The sequence below is a fragment of the Macrobrachium rosenbergii genome, chromosome 19 (genome assembly GCF_040412425.1).
Source record: "Macrobrachium rosenbergii isolate ZJJX-2024 chromosome 19, ASM4041242v1, whole genome shotgun sequence".
NCBI classification, from domain to species: domain Eukaryota; kingdom Metazoa; phylum Arthropoda; class Malacostraca; order Decapoda; family Palaemonidae; genus Macrobrachium; species Macrobrachium rosenbergii.
In genome coordinates, this window is record NC_089759.1 from 2222133 (window position 1) to 2235675 (window position 13543).

The 13543-nt window shown below is 38.6% G+C and overlaps 1 protein-coding gene across 1 annotated transcript in view; it reads right to left on the bottom strand.

Annotated features, from left to right (window-relative positions):
• LOC136848386 (UBX domain-containing protein 6-like) overlaps positions 1–13543 on the bottom strand; it is a 77894-nt gene that overhangs the window by 52722 nt on the left and 11629 nt on the right. The window contains exon 2 of the mRNA XM_067120680.1: positions 11951–12115. The gene's annotated coding sequence lies outside the window, so the exon portion shown is untranslated. The remainder of the gene's footprint in view (positions 1–11950; positions 12116–13543) is intronic.

Consider the following 13543-nt stretch of genomic DNA (forward strand, 5'->3'; position numbering starts at 1 on the left):
CAAGGGTACGGGCTGAAGAAGTAGAAAGTGGAACAGCAAAACTGCAAGAGGGATGTGGGCTAAGACTGGCCTCCTTGGATCTCTTGGTAGGCGGTGAGCTGTCTACACTGGCGGTATTCCTCTTGAGAGAGCGCGAAGAGACAAGGTAGTGCCCTTGACGCTTCTTGCCAGGACTGGAATCTTTGGAGTCAGATGACAGACGATGCACACTGGTAGAGATGCTTTTCCAGCGGCACTCTGTTGCAGCCTGGGAACGTGCAACAGGTTCAACATAGGAGGCAACTACACATGGGCAAACCCCACCGGCCTCCATTGGGCCTCTGGTATGTCTTCTCCCTGGGATGGGGGAGCGGGACAGGGACCTTCGTGTAGGAGCACCGGTGGGACAGGCAGCCATCTCTTCAACATACTCACTCTGCACTGCACTAACACTTTTCACATTGCACTTTTCAACAAAGGTCTTAAAGGAGGACCCCAACTCTATCACTGTGTTGGCCAAAAACTTGAACTTTTGGTCGAACCTAGATTCGAGACCGGCAATGGTGTCGAGATGGGAAGCACGGGAACCTGGAACAGGAGTACATGGAATAGATGTAGGAGGGCTAAGGATAGGGGAAGAAACATGGATTTGAGGCGAGGAAATAGCACTATCCTCTACAGTTCCTGTCACAAGAATAGGTTCTATGCTAGCCCTATTATCGGCTCTAGCAGCTGCCTTCCTTTTCCTATCCTCATCTAATTTGCCCGTATGGGACCGCAAATCTTCCATTTTTTATCGTCCCAATTGTGACAATCAATGCAAGTGTTGTCCTTACTGCAATCTTCCCCCCTACACTAGCAGACTTGGTATGGGAACCATAACAAGACTTAGTAAGTCTAGCCCTACAACCCTCAGAGCGAAATCTATTGCTTGAAGAGCTAGAATCAGACACGTTGAAAACCCAATATAATTGACGCTAACAAAAGCTAACACAATAGCTAAGGCTTGATGGCTACTACGAATAAAGAGTACTTCACCAAGAAAACTCGAAAACATCCACAAACGATGAAAAACCCTGCAGGAAAAACCACCGATGTTCCTCGGGGGCCAGCAGCAAATAAATTGAACCTCTCTGCTAAGTTGTTCCTCCCAGTCCCCGACAGTGGGCGGGGCAAGTACCTACACCAAAACGTGCTAGCGCTACTACGAATTTTGAATTTTTAGACTGCCGTAGGCAGAAAGCTCATTGCTATGTAATTACTTGGTATGTTACTTATATAAAACGATTTTTCTTAATATTCCATGCTCAGATGAGGAGTAAGTCTTACAGTATATCCCTAAGGTCTTACACACCATCAAATAAGTTACTTCTCAAAAGTGCCCAGATCCATTCTTAAAAAATTCTATACTCCCTTAATGTTAACCAGTTAACCAATTCACATTAAATAATAATGTGAGTGAAAAAGGAGGTAGGTGTTGATTGTATGTTAGTTTTATAAGTTAGTCATTATTTTATTTTCTGCATTGATGAAGTGTATGGGTATTACAGAATGTATAAAAAGAAAGCACATGTTTAATTTTATAAGATGTTTTTATAGCATAGCATTCCTTATGTTTAAAGAGTATGTTATTGTTGTGACGTCATAGGAAGTGACGTCACAGGACGAAAATGGCGGGAGGGAGAAAAATGTAAACAAACAATGAGCGGGAGTGTTGAAAGCATGGTGTAAGAAGGTAGAGAGAGCTCTCTGAAGGTTAGGTCGATAATGGTTGGGTTGTAAGTCTGTTTATGGTTTTTGTTGTCGAAAGCTGGATTGCATATAGTAAAAAGAACAACGTGAACAGGTGAGTGGATCACATAATTGAATAATTTAAGGATAGGTTAGGCTAGCAAAATTTTCAATTGGTAGCAGAGCGTGGTTCGTTAAAAATGGACGGATCTGATGGTAAACTTTGGGAGATGAAATGGAGAAGAGACTGTCCGAGATTTAGCGGGGCACAGGGCGATTATAAAGGATAGAGAGGAGAAGTCGAAGATTGGCTTGTGGTGTGTGGAGAAGAAGTGAAATATCCGGGGATAGAGATAAGGATGAGCTTAAAAGGGAAAGCTTTAGAAGTAACAGAAGGAATAGATAGAGATGAACTTAAGGATAGCGAGGGTTCAAAGATAATCCTGTCCAAACTAGATGAAGTGTATCTAAAAGATACGTTAATGGAAAATTACAGTAAAATGAAAAACTATTTTAAAATAGAAAGAGAATCTAGTGAAAAGATGAGAGATTTTATAATTAGGTATGAAAAGGCAGAGTCAGAGTGTAGTAGGGCACTAGGGAAAAGCATGCTTGAAGGGGAAGCAAAAGGTTTTCATGTACTAGAACAATCGAATCTCACAGAAGATCAAAAACAAATGGTATTAGCAGCTTGTGGTCGAGAAAAGTTGGAATATAAAACAGTTCACAATAATGAAAAGAATATTTGAGGGATTAGGGAACAGAGAGGAGGGGGAATGGTTAGAATCAGAAGGTTGTGAGAATTTTGGGAAAGGGTGGAAAAACCAAAGATATCGGGGAAAGGTGAATCGAGGTAGAGGTGGAAGAAATCCTTTAAATAGAGAAGGGAAAGTAACACTGTGTGCTATATGCAAATCGGAATGCCATTGGGCCAGAGATTGTCCTCAGAATTTTCAGAAGAAGAAGAAATCAGAAACTGGACAAGAAGAAGAAAAAGTTTATATAGGAAAAGTTAGCAAAATAGAAGAAGAATCTTGGGAAGAGGTTGATGCAATTTTAGACATAGGATGTAAGTCAACAGTTTGTGGGGAATTGTGACTAGCACGCATTGTTGTGGGTTTGAATCAGGAAGAATTGAGGAGAATGAATGATACTAAGAAAGAGTCTAATAAAGTATTTAATTTTGGTGAGTTATCATACAAGTCGAAAGGAGTAATGGAAATACCGGTGATATTGAAAAACAAAAAGTTTTATTTGAAGACAGAACTTTTGCAGGGTGATGTACCATGGTTAATAGGTAAGAAAACCATGAGTAAAATGGGGATGACCATAAATTTAAAATAGAATTGTGTTAAAATAGAAGTATTAGGGGAAATGAAGGTAAAGTTACGAGAAGACAGACAGGGCCATTTAAGAATACCAATTTTGAGGAGGAAGGTAGAAGAAGAATTATTATTGGAGGGGTGGAAGGGAAAGAGCCTAAGGGAAATTAAAGGTACAATGATGAAGTTACATCTACAATTTGGCCACGGAAGTGGAGATAAAATATGGAAGCTAACAGAAGAAGCAAAGTGGAGTGACGGTTTGGGAGAGAAGGAAAAAGAGGAAATAAAAAAGTTACTGACTGACTTAATCGCAAGTTGTGAAGTATGTAAAAGATATAAAAGAAACCCAGCTAAACCAGTAGTGGGATTTTCTTGGAGTAAGACATTCAATGAAGTTGTAGCAATGGATGTGGGAGAGATAGAAGAGAGAAAGTTCTTGGTAATGGTAGATATGGCAACAAGGTATTGTCAGGCTTTTTGGATAAAAGACAAGAAACCAGAAACTATTATAAAGACTCTTTTTGACGGATGGTTTGCGATATTTGGGGCACCTTCTAAAATATTATCAGACAACGGGGGAGAATTTCAAAATGAGAAAGTAAGGAGGATGGCAGAAAGATGGAATATTAAAGTATTAGCCACAGCATCAGAATCTCCATGGAGCAATGGATTGTGTGAAAAGACAGTAGGCATAATCAAAGAAAGCTTAAGAAAGATGAAAGATGATGAGGAAGTGGATTGGTCCATAGCATTAAGATGGGTAGTGAGTGCCAGGAACTGCTTAATAAATAATGGTGGTTTCTCCCCAACCAATTAGTATTTGGGAAAAATCCTTCCTTGCCTAATTTAATGGGAGAAGAAAGTTCAAGTCCTGCAAGCAGAGAGAAAGGTATGGAAGAAAGCATAGTAAGGGATACACTGAATGCAATGCATAAGGCCAGAGAAGTGTTTATCAAAAATGAGTCTTGTAATAAAATAAGAATTGCTCTAAACAAAAATGTCAGAGAACATAAATTTGAAGAAGCAGTAGTGGGAGACGAGGTATTCTATAAGAGAGAAAATGAAAATGAATGGAGAGGACCCGCTCAGGTAGTGGGAGTATCAGGTAAAACAGTAGTGGTTAAACATGGGGATTCTCTAAGAGAAGTAGCGAGAATACATGTTACTAGGATTCAAAGACTATCACCAGAAAAGGAGAAGATACTTAAAGTAGACAAAACACACACTGTGAAAGATGAATCCCTTGCATCAAAGGAAGGGAATATAGATGAGCAGGAAGGAAAGATGATAATTGGCTGGAGAAGGAATGCTGATATAGAAGAGACTATAGAAAGAGATTTGGCAGAGGAAACACTGGAAGATGAAGGGGAAAGTGAGGTAACAGAAGAAAGTGAGTTAATAGAAGAGATACCCAAATTCAGAAAGGGAAATGGAGTTAGAGCTATAAACAAAAATACAGGACAAGTAGAAGAGTGGACGATATTGAGTCTTGCAGGAAAAGATCAAGCAAATCTTGGGCTGATTCGTACAATGTAGAAGACTCACAGTCAGGTGACAAGGGATGGGTTGACTTAAGAGATTATAGTCATGTAGAAAAAATTGAAGATGAAGAAGAGGTTTTGCTAGGATTCGAAAATAGAAATGTAATTGAAGCTAAAGAAAAGAACTACAGAGTTGGAGAAAAACAAGGTATATGAGGAGGTAAATGACATTGGACAAAAAGCTGTATCTACAAGATGGATAGTAACTGAAAAGGTAAAAGGTGGGGAAAGGATATGTAAAGCAAGATTGGTAGCTAGAGGTTTTGAAGAAGAAATGGCTGAATGGGAAAAAGATGCTCCTACATGCAATGCCGAAATTTTAAAATTTTGTTTGACGGTAATAAAACTGCATATCTACAGGGTAATGAAATACAACGAGAGGTATATTTAAAACCACCTAGTGAAGATGGTTGGAGTGGATTATGGAAATTGAAGAAAACTGTTTATGGGCTCAAGGATGCAGCAAAGGCATGGTATTGTAAGGTGGTAAAACTGGTGGAGGAGCTTAGAGGCGAGAGGAGTAGATTAGAACCTAATATATTCTTTTGGAAGAAAGACAATAAATTGAATGTTATTTTATGTACACATGTAGATGATTTTTGCTATGGAGGAACTGAAGGATTTTTAAAGGAAACAATTGGGAAATTGAAAGGGAAATTACAAGTAGGAGAACAAGAAAGTAAAAGTTTTAAGTATATAGGAGTAATAGTAGAGCATAAGGAAAATGGAATTTGTCTTAATCAGTGGCAATATATAAATTCTACAAGAGAACCAAAAGCCAGAAGATTTACAGGTAATAGAGTATTAGGACAAAAGGAGTTAACAGAATATAGATCAGTGGTAGGACAGTTGAATTGGGTATCGCTACATACTGTGCCAGAAATATCATATGATGTTAGTGAATTAAGTAAAGCTTTTAAAGAAGGAACGACTCAAGATATGAGAAAGCTGATTAAGATAGTGAGAAAAACTAAGTGCATAATGGGAGAAGTGATAATAAGTGAGTTAGAAGAAGAAAAGATTTATTGGGAACCTATGCAGACGCTTCATTCGGGAATATTGAAGATGGTCATACTCAATTAGGTTATATGATATCATTGACAGATGGTAAGAGGAGAAGCCCTATATGGTGGAAATCCAGAAAATCCAGAAGAGTAGCAAAGTCCACCATTGAAGCAGAAGCTCTGAGTGTTGGGGAGGCCATAGAAGGATTGATATATTTCAAACATTTGTGGGAAGAGATAGTAGGAGGGAGAAAATTAGAAGCACTGGTGAAAACTGATAGTAAGACCCTAATGACTGCAATAAAATCAAGTACCGGAGTAAGTAGTAAGAGATTAAAAATTGATATTGCAGCAATAAGAGAAACAATAGAATCTGGAGAAATAAGTGAGGTGAGATGGATAAAAGGAAAGCATCAAATAGCTGATGTATTGACCAAAGCTGGAGTTTCTGGGGAAAGCATTAGGAATTATGTAGAGGGTAAAGAATTGGAGAATAATGGAGATTAGAGGGGATTAGGATAAGAAAAGGCTGGAGGGGAGGGAGAAGGAGATAAGTGTGATTGTATGGTAGTTTTATAAGTTAGTTATTATTTTATTTTCTGCATTGATGAAGTGTATGGGTATTACAGAATGTATAAAAAGAAAGCACATGTTTAATTTTATAAGATGTTTTTATAGCATAGCATTCCTTATGTTTAAAGAGTATGTTATTGTTGTGACGTCATAGGAAGTGACGTCACAGGACGAAAATGGCGGGAGGGAGAAAAATGTAAACAAACAATGAGCGGGAGTGTTGAAAGCATGGTGTAAGAAGGTAGAGAGAGCTCTCTGAAGGTTAGGTCGATAATGGTTGGGTTGTAAGTCTGTTTGTGGTTTTTATTGTCGAAAGCTGGATTGCATAGAGTAAAAAGAACAACGTGAACAGGTGAGTGGATCACATAATTGAATAATTTAAGGATAGGTTAGGCTAGCAAAATTTTCAGGTGTCTTATGGATTAAAAAAGTAAGTGTGTCATGGCTGAGTAAAATAACATAAAACAATGATGGGATCCTTCACCCCCATCTTAAAAACACATTCTTCCTATTGAAAACAAAAATTATAAACGAAAAATAAGCTTCAAGTTCATTATAATTTAGTTGCATGCATTTTCACTTTTAAAAAATTTCTCTCTCAAACTTAAAACCAAAGAAAAAAATTCACTAGTTTCCTCCACCCCAAAAAAAAAAAAGACAGGGGAATTCTGGTTATTGCACTATTCAGTTACACACCAATTAGTGTACAAGTAAATCCATCCTGCTTCAACAAAGAATGCTTACCAGACCCTTTCTCTAAACTCAGAGGCGACAGCAGTTTTGTGAGCTGCAAATACAAGCAAGCTTAGGTGATTTCACAAAGAAAAAAAAAATATTTTATGACAAAATTATCTGGATACTTACCTGCAGCTCAAGTTAGTTTACACCCTTGCTCTGTTCGGTGCTAATGGCATTCAAAATAGACAAAAGAATAATGTTTAACTGAGCTGGATGGACTGTCTAAAATCACCTGTTTACATTGTCAGAATTCTTCCTGACCATCCACTAAGATGTGGGGAGACTGGGTGAGTTTCCCCTTTAACAATATGTAAGTATCCAAATAACAATAACTGTCTTTATTATAAAATTTTTCATTATTTGGGATGAATCTTACCTACACCTACTGTTAAAGTTAGCCGACTCCCACACTGAATGAGGATAGTGGCTTAGCGTGGCCAGATAAAACATCAGCTAGCCAGCGAATTACATGCGTTTTTTACAGTGGGAAAAGCTCTGAACATTCTTACCTGTTGCGTGATCCTTCCTGGTATTGTAAGTACTGCCACCAGACAGTGGATCCACAGCAGGGTGTAAGGTCCTCTTAACGAGACCTGTCGGGAATCCTTACTGGGAAAAACTCTGTGCCAGAGTTGAAAGTTGACAACAAACTTTCCAAAACTAAAGACAAACTACTTCCAACATGAAAGTACACTCCTATACAGCAATGTGTACCTTCAAGCTCCCCAACTCAACACCTGGATTTCCTAACAACTAACAATAAGAGAGAAAGGAAAGTCATTCTCATATTTGGTTTAGGAGAAAAACTGTCCCCAGTGCAACAATAAGGCTTCTTATACAAAACTGTCACAAATAATGCGAAGCAAAAACAGTTACACCTTCAATGAGTTGAGTTGACAACCTACTCTAGCAAAAGGTTTTTAAGGAAATCAAAAGATGGGCTTGCAACACAGAAGTTGTGAGGCTTTACTTTAAAAAAATGGTAAAAGCTCAGGATTCAACTCTATGTATGCTGATTTAATTAAGCAACACACAAAAAAGGACATAGCATTCTTGGACATAAGTTCTTAACTTCTCCTCTTAATGGTTTCAGTCTGACCAGGAAACCCTTAGATCTCTAACAGAGCCACTTTTCCATTTCCTACTAAAGCAGCTAAATTAGGCACTGTCACATTACAAATCTGGGAAGGGCTTTCTCTTTGATGTTGATTTTTGCTCTATTTAATGAAGTAATGGGAGAAAGATGTCTCCTTAAACAAAGCCCACACTACAACAAAAGGCTTGTAGCTAATATGCTTTGCTGTAACATGACCTAAAAGAAAAAATTCCTTCAAAGTTAAAGTTTAAGTTCTTAAGAGAAGCCTTATCCAAAGGCTCAAACTTGAGGTACTGTTAAATACCTATGGTCTACATCCACATTCCATCCAAAACTATGATGGGAAGATTTTGGGGTTTCTTGCTCAAAAGATCAGAAAATCTCCTTCAAATCTAAATCATGAGCAATATTCAACTTACCGTGACGTAGAAATGCAAAGTCTCGGTTTCTTTTCTCTTATGAACCAGTGTTTAACTGAAGATATGGAGCAAGGAAAATGGCGTTACTCAAGCAATCTTGGGGAATAAATCATGCACTGTTCCTACACTTATACAAACACTCGGTCTTTACATATGGGATTTACTTTCAGCGCGAGCTGGAGCAGGCCGTTTAACTTAAAACAAGGTGGATATTGGTAGCTGGCTACCAATGGAAGGGGAGGAATCCCTCCCATCCAGATGGTATGCATTCACTTTAGTTATTGGCTGCATCTGAGAGAGACGCATCTCTTCTAATGCCTGCCGTTCAGCTTAATTCTTTATTATTCTTTTTGTTTTTGAAGATAATTTTTGTTTCGAGATATACTGCCTGCACTGAAATAATGCAAAAAGTTCTATTCTGTTACATTTTGTTATTTTTGCTCTTTCTTGCTGCATACTTATTCCTAGTTTTTTCAACTCGTTTTAGCCTATGGGCCTTTCTCTTTAAATCCCTCTCTAACTTGGTTTTGTCTTTTTGATATAATGCAAACCCAGCTTGGTCTTAGCTTTCATGTTTGTTCTGTTATATCTTTTTTCTATTATGCTCCCAAGGAGAAAGGGCTTCCTCTCACCACCAACTATTCTATTTTTAGATGTCTTCTCAACCTCGTCATACTGAACATCACTACTGTATTCTACATTTTTCTGTTTGTTCTGAAGTGTTTTCTCCCTGAACAAGCAGTTTTCTTTTGACTACCAATTACTGTACTTGGAATGTTGTAATGTTTTAGTCTCAGATGATGCAGAGATTGAGTAAGAGTGGATAATTCTCGGTGAAAAAGAAGAAAATGGGGCTGTCTGAGAAGATTTTTCTTCTGAGATAGAAGCCTTGGATAGTCTACTAGTAGGCTTAGAAGGTCCGGGAACCACTCCTTGTGTGGCCAAAAGGGAACCAGTAGGGTCACTGATACTCAGTGTGCAACTCAGTTGTGAGAACTGTATTATAAATTGTTCTAAAATCAGTTTTGGTAACCTAGAGTCTGATTTATTCTAATTCTGGTAGGAATTGATAATACCCAACATTTACAAGTGATTGTTGAAAGATATATATTCCAAGGAAACCAAAACCATTGTGAGTTGAATGACAGTGAAGTTGTATACTAAATCAATGTTGGACAGTCCCAAGTAGACTAGATAAAGATTTATCTTTCAAATGTGCATATTAAGGTTCATAATTTGCACCAGACTATCAATTTAATATCTTTTGTGTATCATTATTTGATGATACTGTATGCAGTTGAAGTATTTTCATGTTTTTCTGTAGGATTATGACTGAAGTAGAATAAGTTTTGATAAGCTATAGTATTAAGTTAAGCTAGTTAGTACAGGCTGAGTTAGGTAGAGTTAAGGTTGAAGGTCACAGACCACTGTAATATTAAGACAATAAATTAGGTTAAAAAAAATCAGGGTTTTATTTAAGAAACTTCAAATTTGTTCCAAAATCCTGATCTAATTGTAACTATTAAAAGCCCCTACACTGGTAGACCTAGAGAAGCCCAGATGTTAGCCATCTTCTGACCCTCCAAACCTAAAACAGTAGAACAAGATGGCACTGCCTCCTCCCTTCCAGAGGGAACTCCCCTCCACCCTGAGAGAATGGGGGCAGCAAAAGAGATGTTATCTCCCTCTCCTGAAACTTCCAAAGATGAAGCTATGGAAGATTGGGAAGTAGTAAAACCTTCCAAGGAAGAAGAAGCAACTGGAGGAAGATCGGGCAAGGAAGAACAACAAGGAGGAGTCTGAGAAGCAGCCATTGAAGGAGGAAAAACCCCTTCCAAGATGGTGCCTCCAAATTCCTCCTATGCTGCCTCGTCTTGGCAAAAATCCTCCACTGCTCAGGAGGCCAAGAATGACATTCAGAACTGGGATTAGTAATAAAACATTAGGTCTGCTGCAAGTAGAATGAGGATCAGTCTCAAAAGAAGCCAGAAAACTAAAGCAAGGGTAACCCACCAACCCCAGGACATTTTCTATGAGGCTTAGAACTGGAAGGCTGAGATGAGTTATGGGTTTGCATGATCAAACACAAAACAAATCACACACAGCACAAATACAAAGAATAGCACTAAATCACAACACAAAGGGCAAACCAAAGAAGGTAAATGGGCAGGAAAACACCGGCTTCTGGAAGGAAAGGCAACAGCATGTCCTTCTAGCAAGGCAGAAAGGAAGAAACTGATGAGTCATGGCGCTCTCAGGTAAAGCAAGGTCAGCTGATCCCTTCTCTTTCATCCGACTGGCCAAACCCTGTTGCCACCAATGCCTTGTTCTACAATTTTATATTTTTTACCGGTTTCCAGCTGGCGCTAGAAGATTTTATCCTCACGTTAAGACCTAGGTTTGTTCCACACATGAACAACTTGAAAGTTTATAGAGAGATGAGATGGAGAGAACCTAAAGTCTCGGGGGGATGCACCCAGTGGCAACCCTACCCAGGAAAATACGATTGCAATCGGCAACCAAGCTTCCCCGCCCTGCCCTGAGGGGAAGATCTCACTGAAAGAAATCTAATGATGTTTCAAATGAAGGGTAGACTCCCCAACTCCAAATCTGCGATTGTAGTTAAGTGGGATCAGGGTAACAGAGATAATGAAGGTGAAGAAAGGAAGGAGAGCATCTCTGTCTTTCCTTTGCTGTTAATACTCGCAGAATCAGGAGAGGCTGGAATGGAAAAAGGGTCAACTGAATTACCAGGAACACTCAACACACCTTCCTATATCCTGTTGTTTGTGTTTTCGGGTCAATTACCATCTAACCTGAGTGTGTCCTCCTAAGACCGAGCAAGGGGGAAGTGGGCAGATGTTGACCCAGCAGTGGGAGATGGGATCAGAGCAGGAAATTATAAATGAAGGCTGGTTGTAGAGAACAGAGGTGTATCACCCTATGACAACAATGACAGCACTTTCTTCCTTTTGGACCCTCTTTCACCGGGCATGCAACCAAGAGAGACACTATTCATTTTTGAGAGGCATGCATGCCTGACATCCACAAAAAGAACAAACAGAATGAAGCTCAATATTCACGTGGTATAAAAAATCCATAAGTATTATGTTTGTGAAATTACCTCAAAATTATCTAAAAACCAAAGTCATCAACAGGAAATCACAATGTGTAGTGTGCCAACAACAGCAACATGTTAGAAGTCTAGTAGCAGTGAAGGTGTATATATAAGTGCAACCAAAGAAAATGTGATGACAACAGTCATGTGAATGAGTAGGGGACCCACCCCTTACCAATTTGCCATTACAGTATTTAACTATCTTGTTACCAAGCTTCAACAGCCAGACCACAAAAGAAAAAGGTCTGTATCCTTGCAGGAACAAAGAAATTCTACTGGAACTTCAAAAAAAATGCTCATAATACCAAAATACAAATAAAAAAGGTCTAAAATGCTGTAAAGTAACATTTCTTTATAGATGCCAATAAATGAAAATTTACAATCTGAAAACCTTCAGTCAACAATTATAAATGCATTACAACTTACTGAAAGAGAGTGTATGTGAAATACGTTTGGCATACACATTCCAGAAGAGCGTTATAAGAAATACATTTGCAATCAGTATGATGATGAGGCCTTTCAACACCTGACTTTGAAGAGGGGTTAGGCCTAACCACCAAGTGAAGTTTGTCCAACTTGCATATGCTGTGTCTGAAAAATTTAATTTTCATTACCAATGCAAAAAATTCAAGGCAATTAATTTTAGATGAGCTAATTACTGTACAGTATTATAATTATCACTTTAGAATAATTGAAATCAGGTAATTAGGAGCTGTCTGATGTCCTGACTGCCTGGGTCATTAACCCACGAACGGCGGCGCGTCGCTAAAATCGACGCTTTATGTGCTACTAAAATGCGATTGTCGATTTCAGCGATGCTTTAATTTCAAATCACGCGGGCAAGAACAGGTGGTGTTGGAGGTGGGGTTTTATGATGTCATAAGGGTAAGTAAACCATTCAGAACACAGATAAGAAACAGTATTGCCACAATGCCTCTATTATTTAAATGAGATGATAATACGCTTGCGCAACTTTTGGTCAGTTTCTGCGGTTTTTTCTTTGCATGACGGCGGCCGTGAAATTTACTTTTTTTATGTGATTTATTGATATAATTACATAATAATGGCGAATGAAAGAAGTGACAATGATTTTGACATAAGTCAGGGTTTTGAAAGTGATAGCGTAAGTGAGGAATATGATGTTGAAAGTGATAGTGATACTGATATCGGTGATTATGATCATGCATCCGTCTGGACACGAGCCTACCCGCCGGAAGACATTAGTTCTGGCACGAAATTAGTTTTTACAGAAAGACATACAGGACCAATTACTGTAGTGTGCCTCCAAGAAATTCCCAGCCCATTCAATACCTTTATTTGTTCCTGACTGACAATGTCATTGATAATATTGTAAAACAAACAAACAAATATGCAGCTGACGTACTTGCAACCAAAACTGAATGGATTGCTTCTCACAAGCGCAGCTGATTTCGTCGCTGGAACCCTGTGACTGAGGACAAAATAAAAAAATATTTAGGATTGAACTTGTTGATGGGACTTATTCGTGTAAAGGATGAAAGAGAGTATTGGTCTACCTGTCGGGAAACCCGTATACCTTTTTTTCCAGAGACAATGTCACACGATGATTTTCTCCTTATTAATAGATGTTTCCATGTTAGTGACAGTTCAAAAGTAAAACCTCGAGGTGATCCAAACTTTGATCCATGGCATAAAATACGCCCATTTTTGGATTCTTGTAATGAATTATTCAAGAAACACTACAAGCCAAAGGAGACCGTGTCTATTGATGAAAGTATGATTGGCATGCGAAACAGATTTGCGTATATTCAGTATATGCCAAATAAATGCCACAGTAGGTACGGAATAAAGAAATCTGAGCTATGTGAAGCAGATACTGGTTATGTTTTTCATATTGACTTGTAGGCTACTCAGGCAGGGATTTCTATGCTTCCGGTTCAGAAAAGGGATTGTCTCATACAGTTGTTATGAGTATCATGGAAAAGAGTCGGCTCCTGAATAAAGGTTATCATTTGGTGACAGACAATTTTTATACAAAGG